The sequence below is a fragment of the Aphelocoma coerulescens genome, chromosome 1 (genome assembly GCF_041296385.1).
Source record: "Aphelocoma coerulescens isolate FSJ_1873_10779 chromosome 1, UR_Acoe_1.0, whole genome shotgun sequence".
NCBI classification, from domain to species: Eukaryota; Metazoa; Chordata; class Aves; order Passeriformes; family Corvidae; genus Aphelocoma; species Aphelocoma coerulescens.
The window spans coordinates 12669627-12677810 of NC_091013.1; the positions used below are offsets into that span (position 1 = coordinate 12669627).

The 8184-nt window shown below is 35.5% G+C and overlaps 1 long non-coding RNA gene across 1 annotated transcript; it reads left to right on the forward strand.

Annotated features, from left to right (window-relative positions):
- Window positions 1-350: 350 nt before the first annotated feature.
- On the forward strand, window positions 351-4345 carry LOC138117901 (uncharacterized). Its single transcript, XR_011154910.1, has 3 exons — window positions 351-490; window positions 3225-3289; window positions 3930-4345. It is a non-coding gene; the product is annotated as an uncharacterized lncRNA (long non-coding RNA).
- The last annotated feature ends 3839 nt before the right edge of the window (window positions 4346-8184 follow it).

Consider the following 8184-nt stretch of genomic DNA (forward strand, 5'->3'; position numbering starts at 1 on the left):
AGAAAATAATCTATAATTCCCAGTGTATAAGCTCTCATGGAAAAAGTACTGAGAAAGCATTCTTTCTAACGTGGCCTGAGTCTGTAACCATGACTTTCAATGAGTTCCAAGGTCATCTTTTATTTTTCTTTGGCATTTGCACAAAAGCTGAAACAGAAATTCATTTAAAATTATCTCTCATACAATGAATTAATAGAATGATAAGGCAACACTGGTAAAGAATTATGCAGTATGATTTGGTGCTTAATCTTCTGTGGCCACATTGCTGAGATGTAAAGCGATGCTGGGACCAGCTCAGTGACCTCATTTCTGTATCTATCTATTTTTTCCCCTCTTGTTCTAGAATTGGTTTTATGTTGCTTCTGCACCTGAAGATGAGAAATTTGCTGCTTCCTTTGAAGAGGTCTCTTCAACAAGGGCCACAGCTTGTCAAATCACAGACAGTGGGGATTCACAGGATACAACCTGCCTGAACCATGTCTACTAGAAAGTGAGAGATTTTCAGTCAAATTTCCTTTCTTTTCCCCCGTTAGTCTAATTACAGTAGCTTTATTCCTGTTGGGTTAAAGGCTGTTCCTCACATATTCACAGGTCATCCATTTCAAAACATTAATTCATAGAAGAAGAAAGATCCTTGCAGAATTAAAGAGCTAAAAAAATTTAAATTGAGCAAATATACTAATCACTATACGGGAATAATATTTATAAAGATGATTTCATGTTTCTCTTTATTTTTAGATTTTATATGAGCTCAGCACATTATAAAGAAGGCAGACCCCATCAGCAATTACAAGTTCTATCAACCTTGTTAAAGAAAATACAAGGATAAGGCTATATCACTGCAAAATTCTAAAGCAATCAGCACAAAGAATTGAGTTGTCACAGATGACAACCATAAGTCTAACCAAGCCTGAAGCAGATGGAGCTACCTCATTACTGGATGCAGCTTACCAGCTAATAAATATATTTAGCTTTTATTCACTTTTAGAGGACATAAGTATTGTTCTAAATATCTGACAAATAATTTGCATAATGATTAATAAGGATGACAAATATAGCCCCTGTAATCCAATATGCAAATTAAAATGAAAGAGATACTCCAAAAATGAAAAGCAACTTTAAAGAGATGCTGCTAATGTGACAAAAATGTATTTCAGTCAGAAAACAATTGGTTGTTGAAGGTGTGAAGGAAACCATCTTCTCATGAGTTTACTTTTGGAGATACAATAATTTGTAATTTTTACTGTTTTGTTCAAAGTGCTTTCCTTTCTCCAACCCTTCAAAAAGTGCTAGGACAGTCACCTCTAAAAACTGGCAGGCGACAAAGACAGTGAGAATCCGTCCCCACAGAAAAAGGAAAGAATTATGGCGTGAAAACCCAGGGAAATACCTGCATTCAGTGTGATGCAGATTAACAAGTTTTTTAATAGAAATCATTCTAAAGGAGTATAAATACATTTGATTTTTGTCACTGACAACTTGTGATCATTCAAGCTGGTATGTCCATTCACCAGTGAACTCATGAAGGAAATAAAATAACTCCATTTTAGGGTTCCCGTGTGTGAATGGATCCCAAATTAGGAGTGAAATAAAGATTAACTATGTCATCAAGAATAATTCTGAGAAGCAAACTGCAGTTGTGGTGCCTCACAAGACAAGGTAGAGTATCCCATATATGAGGGAAATTCTTGCTGCATTAAAGAAAGGTGTCAAAAAAATTCCAGTTAATATGGCATAAACATGACATAAAACTGTTATTCATCTCAAAAGGTTAATAAAGTGTCTCTCCTCAAATATCAAATATTAGTTTACTCAGCTTGCATAATTCTCAAAACCAATTGATACTCACAAAAGCGATTGATACTCATTTAGTCTATTTTAAAATTGACCTGCATTTCTCATTCCTTTAAACTTCTGAGGCAATGAATCGTTCAGCTTTGCTAGATGACATGTAAAGTAGTGGATCTTGCTTCATTTCATGTTTCTCTTTCTAAGGTTCCATTTTAGTTCCATTCTAATTTAAGTTGTATCATCTCAGTGTGTAAATTAATTTACTCAGTGTGTAAATTAACACTTTTCTTTGCTCACAAGGGACTTGTAAGCTGCGGTTCCAAAATACAAGGACTGTCGCCAAGGGCATCTTCATCGTCTGGTAGCTCCCAGTTCCTACAGAGTTCCCATGCAACAGGAGCTTTGAGCTCCTCTGATGGCAAAATTCTGAAAGAGGAGTTTTCCTCTGCATTATGAATTTCATGGGAGCTGGGAGCCAGGAGCAGTTGCTCTGTTATGAGACAGAGCAGGATCACATCTAGCTAAACTAGACCGTTCATAAAACATAAAAAAATGCAAATAAAACATTGACAAAAGTCACCTTACTCAACAGAAAGCCTCTGAAAGTGACCCAGTGTAATCCCTCCCAATCAGAGCTAAAGCACTCTTAATTTTATTAATCTTATACTGTCAGAAATTTGGGCTGACTTTCTTTCTCTGCTCTCTGAAGACTGTCCCCAGCTCAGCATGTTTCTCATTGACCAGTTTTATTCTGTGGTATTACACTCTGGGTTCTGAGATTAGGATATAGATTTTTAAGGGCCATAAATGGTAAATGCTTAATGATCTCATGTCTATTTGTATTCAGAGCTGTGGACCACACAATAATTCTGATGGAAGAGTTAATTTCAGTGGCTTACACTTTCTTATTTCATTAAGATAGAAAACTAAGCAGCATAACTTGAGTACATACCATTTTAAGTATTTTTCTCAGGTGATACATGCACAGCTTTCTAGAATAACAAGATTTGGAGGGTAATCAATCATTCAGGGGGCATGTACTTAATACACTTTAAATTTTACACCAACTGGTTATAAAAAACAGATATGAACGGAATATTTTTTAATGTGTTGTAGAAATGAAAGATTAATGACGAAACAAAAAGTATGGGTACTCTTAAGGATAAAATACATCTGTTGTGAGAAGAACTGCGAATGTCAATCATTCTTTTTCTCTTAGTGTTAGCAATGAAATTGTTAAATGGATGAACACCACAAAGTTATGCTCTGATGGGTAAAAACACTAAGCAGAAAATACAGCATTAGCCTTACTGATTTGAAAATGTAAACCACCACAGCATTGTGACAACTCTGCAGAAATATAATTAGAAGAGTACTGCTGAATCTATTTCTATTGAATCTTCAAACAACTAATTTTCTGCAATTAATTTCAGGTCCAAAGTTCTGTTTGTTCGTTTCTATCAATTTCACAAGGAAAATTCTGGATTTTTTTTTCTTGGTAAGTTAAAATGGTTTAGGTAATTCAACACTTTCACTATGCAATCAAAACTTTTGATCATCCATTACCACTGTTTCAGGGCAGTACTTTTGCCTTCTCCCTGCATGTAAACTGTGAGTTATTTTACTAGTAACTTTAAATACCTTTTTCTCAGTCTAGCTGAGAGTTGATCTGCTAAAAACTCTTCAGATGGAAAAGTGATATATTAGGATTCCCTTGATAGAGGTAAATTCCTTATAGTGACATACAGAAAAATAAGTGATGAATAAATGTATTTCTAATGTATTTAGATGGTTGCAACCTTAGGTGCATACATAAACATCTATTTTTTAAAGTGTCAGGTAAGAGACACATAGATAGCTGTGTTGTCTCTGCTGATCTTTGAGCCTTTGCCCCTCAGATACACTGAGCTTCCTTCAGGATATAAAAGTTCTTCTATTACCAGTAAAGCTTTTTATTGTGGGGGTGGTTGTAGTGATTGAATGATTTGGGAATATTTAAGAGCACTAGGTAGGTAAGATCAAAGAGGGGGAAGAGTCTGTAAAGTAAGGAAGAAAGCAGATCTAAACTCTTTCAGGCTGAATCAACGACACCCACCCAACTCTGTCTCAATTTCTCTTTCTGTCTGTCTCTGTGTCAGTGATGACAGATCAGGAGCAGCTGGGAAGATGTGTAACTTTTCATATAGTCAACCTGAAAGAGGACGTTTTGCTGCATCATGGAGGCTGTTGGCCAGAGCATTGGAAGTCCCATGCAAAGCACTGTTTACAGGACAATCTGAGCAAGACGTCGCCACAATAATTCATGTTGCCAATAAGAGAGTTCAGAACACTGTATGGAGTTCAAGTGCATTTCTATGCAACAGAAGTAAAAACCACTTACTGTACAGAGGCATCTCCTGTCACTCACAGGAAAGTAGGAGTGAGATCTGAGGCCAAGTGGAAAAACACACCTACAGCCTCTGAACAATTTTTGTGTGTCTGCTGTGCTCAAGGTAATAAAGATTTTGTGATCATGTTTTTTTCATAAATCAGATGTTTTCTTTGAGACAGAGGAACCTGGCCAAAGTCCCAAATATGATGTTTAAGCAAATTAAACCAATCATATGGCTGTCACTCTTCACATTTGTTTCTTTTCTTCATTAAGACCCTCCTAAATTAGCAGGTTTGGATAACATAAATGAACCCAAGATTCCTAAAGATTCAATGGAGGTTCTGTCCAGCTTTCTGCTATTTATTACTGATCAATAGTGATGAATAGAAAATGGCACCTATAGTAGAAGTGTAGTTTCTCAAGATAAGAGATTAATAGTGTGCCAGTGGAGACAGCAGGTTGACCCAGCTAAAGTATATATTTGTATGATTACCATGTTATCATCCTCTCACAGAAGAATGGAAAGCTGACATGATTCAATCAATACATAATTAAATTAAGAAGAATGTAAATGCAATCAATAACATGATGGAGGACAGGTCTTATCAAATAAAATGGATTTCATTTTTTTTATGAGATTACGAGTTGGAGTGACAGAGACAACTACAGATGTGATAGACTTACGTGTTACAAAAGCATGATTTAGGGTTGCACAGACTAAAATAATTAGCACATAGTTTTCACAATCCCTTGAAAAAAGGGATTAAGAACTGATCAACTGGAAGAGAGCAAAAAGCAGTGTTATGTAGGAATCAATACACTGAATCTATCTAAGCAGCTTCATTAGGTGTTAACATTAATTTTGACATGATTTTAAATTCTGTACTGCTGATGCAAAAGTAAATTTTTAAAATTCCCTCAGATGTTATTCATAAAGGAGGACACAATATTAATCTGCAAAGTGGAAATTGCACAGCAAGAACACAGTCAAGCATATATGGTATTCTAAAGTATAAACAGAACCATAATAAAGAAGGGAATTTTTTTTTAAATTAAAAAACAAACCCAAAGACAGTACATAAATGAAGAATGAAATTCACTTAAGAGAGTCATATTTAAAAAGTGATGGAGAATAAGAAGAGAACCATAAATCGAAGGGCTAGTAAAGATGTCTTACTGTAAGATAGATTTTAGAAACTCTATTCATTTGGCTATAAGGTCTTGCACGTAACAGAGCAAGTCTTCTTCACCATACGAAATTCTTTTGCTCCAAAAAATTTGTTGATCTAGTAGAGAAAACCATAAAAAAATTACTGGCTGAAAGACATATTCAAATTAGGAAAAAAAACTTTTAACTGAGAGTGTGATTAGCAGTCAGAACTAACTGGAGTGAAGAGAAAAATTCTCTGACTTGCAAGTCAAAACTATTTGTCTTGATGGATGATATTGTAGATCCCCATTAAAGATATGCATAATAACTATATAGACCTCATGGCAACAAGTGTACAAATCAGTCATGCAGAAATCAAAGAAATTCATATTTTATACGAAATCTGAATATGTAGAGTTACAGGCTTTGCACTTAGAGGGTGCTGGATTTCATGTAAGAATAATAAAACATTCTAGAGCCTGAATTATATATGATATCAGATTAGAATGACTTGAAGTTCAATTCTGGTACATAAGATAAGCAAACACTTAGAAATTTAGGTAGGAATATGAAATATTTCACTGCTTTTCATTTGTGGAAATTTTCCACACTGGTCCTTCTGTAAGAAAAACTTGCTCATCTCATCAGATATCTAAATAAATATTTATTTCTTTTACTGTCATTTTGAGAAATTCAGTGACTTTCAAATCTGGTATTACAACCTCACAGAGATTTTACACTTGTCAGTATCCTTCAAAGAAAGGGCCAAAACTGCTGCCACCATCGAAGTTGAATTGTTCCCATTTCTGGAGTGTGAAAAATACACTGGCAAGGTGCAGTGCAGAACATTTACTCAGCTTCTGCAGAGGGATCAAACAAATAGGTCCACTCACCACAGCAATCAATTGACAGTCTTCATGAGCAATATGTTTAGAGATTAAATCTCATGATTACTATAGTTCTTTCCTGCAAAACATGGGTTAAATTGTAAAGGCTAAGTTCTTGCCCTCACATAACTATCCTTTTTGCTCAGTGTTGCTGTTGCATTTATTTTAGAGTTTGTCCATTTGAGTATGACACAGTAACTTAAATCTTCTAATTAATAACTTTGAGAAGGCAAAAATTAATCTCTTTAAAATATTACAAAGCCTATGAAAATTTCATTGGACTACTTTTTAACATCTGCAGTGCTAATTTTATCTTTAAATAATAGTCTCACAGCTGTTCTAAGGACTTTTCTTAGATATACCTAAAGGAAAAGACAGTCTTATACAAAAAGAATTATAGAATTCTGTAAAACTGGCACTCTTACATGTTGACATCACGACCTGTGAATTTTTGTATAGCTTACTTCCTGTCTCAGTGCAAAATAAGATCAAATAAGCATTAATACAAGATCTAAAATGCAAATAAATAGTAATACTAATAAATTGCATATTTGCCTTGAATCCTCTTGTCTTGGGGTGACTTTATGATGTTTATCCCCTATCGCCTGCTCTATGCCCAGACATGAATCCTGTCCCTCTCTGTGCCTTTAAAGCTAGCTAAGGGAGAGGGGGGAGAGCCTGTGGAATTCCTTTGGTGCTGTGTTCAAAACATAGATAAGTTCGCCGGCTTCTCCTGCCTGGCAGCTCCGCTTCTGAAGCAAAGAAGAGAGTTACATTCCTTTTGCTTTTTAGCTAGTTTCTCGTTTATTAGCTAAAGTATGGAGCCCTGGGACTTTGGCTTCTTCTTCTTCTCTTCTGGACAACACGAAAACATCGGTCAGGAGACCTTACACCTCAGCTCCGAAGAGGAGAAAGCCACACCCACAGAAAGGACTCCAAAATCTACCCAAGTTCGCTCCACAGTGAGAGGTTTTATTATTTAGCATTGTTCTTTTCCCGTGCCTGCGTGCACTGTGTTTGCTAAATAAATAGGTTTTTTCTTTTTCGCTTTCCTCTGAGTTCATTTCAGACGTTCCTCCGAATTTGTCTCAAACTGGGACATCTCTAGTGCCAGAATTTATCTTGAATGGTTAGTCTTTTTGAATACTTCATTACATGTACTTGATTTGGCTCTTGCATGCATTAATAGTACCTGAATGTCATATCCAGCTACATTAGCAAGCAAACAGATGCCTATAACTGTAATTTAAGCTGGAGCCTATTTTTTTAAGTGGTGAAACATTTATTCATTGTACCAAGGTTAAGTTAAATTAATTTTTTTTATTTTCTATTAGTGCTCACGTAACTGAATCTCTCCTTGCCCACATTCTCAATGACAAAACATAATGGAAATTTGGCCAGGTGATAATAGGTGGAGAGACTTCAATAAGATCTGGTAATGAGGTAGCTGATGAGGCTTCATGCAAGGGATGTTTCATTGACACTGCATTAACAGATGATTAGCAAGCTTAAATTAAGAGGCAGAAAGAACAAACAGTATGAAGCCAAGCAGGTGTTAAAGAGGAAATGCTAAGGAATGAGGTAGAAATGTACTAGAGCGTAATGTTGAAACATTTCCTCAATACTTAGAGATGGATAATACAAATCCTTTCTTAAGTACTTCAGGGGGAGTAAACACAAAAACCAATCAGTAGTAGAAACGTCAATATTTCAGGCAAGAAAAGTAGTCCAGCTACACCACTAAGCACCTTGGGCCACAGAAATCAGATGCACACCAGAGTATAATGAGAACTAAAATTACATCAATACGTGCTAATATGAATAACACAATCAAGCCACTTTGCCTTCACATGGAGGAGAAAGGATGGCCAAGCAAAAGGACTAAAAATATCAACACATATAGCACACATTTTCTACAAAAATCTTTGATTTTTTTTTTTTATGGTTATCACTAAAGCAATTTTTATACGTAATCTTGGAAAGGA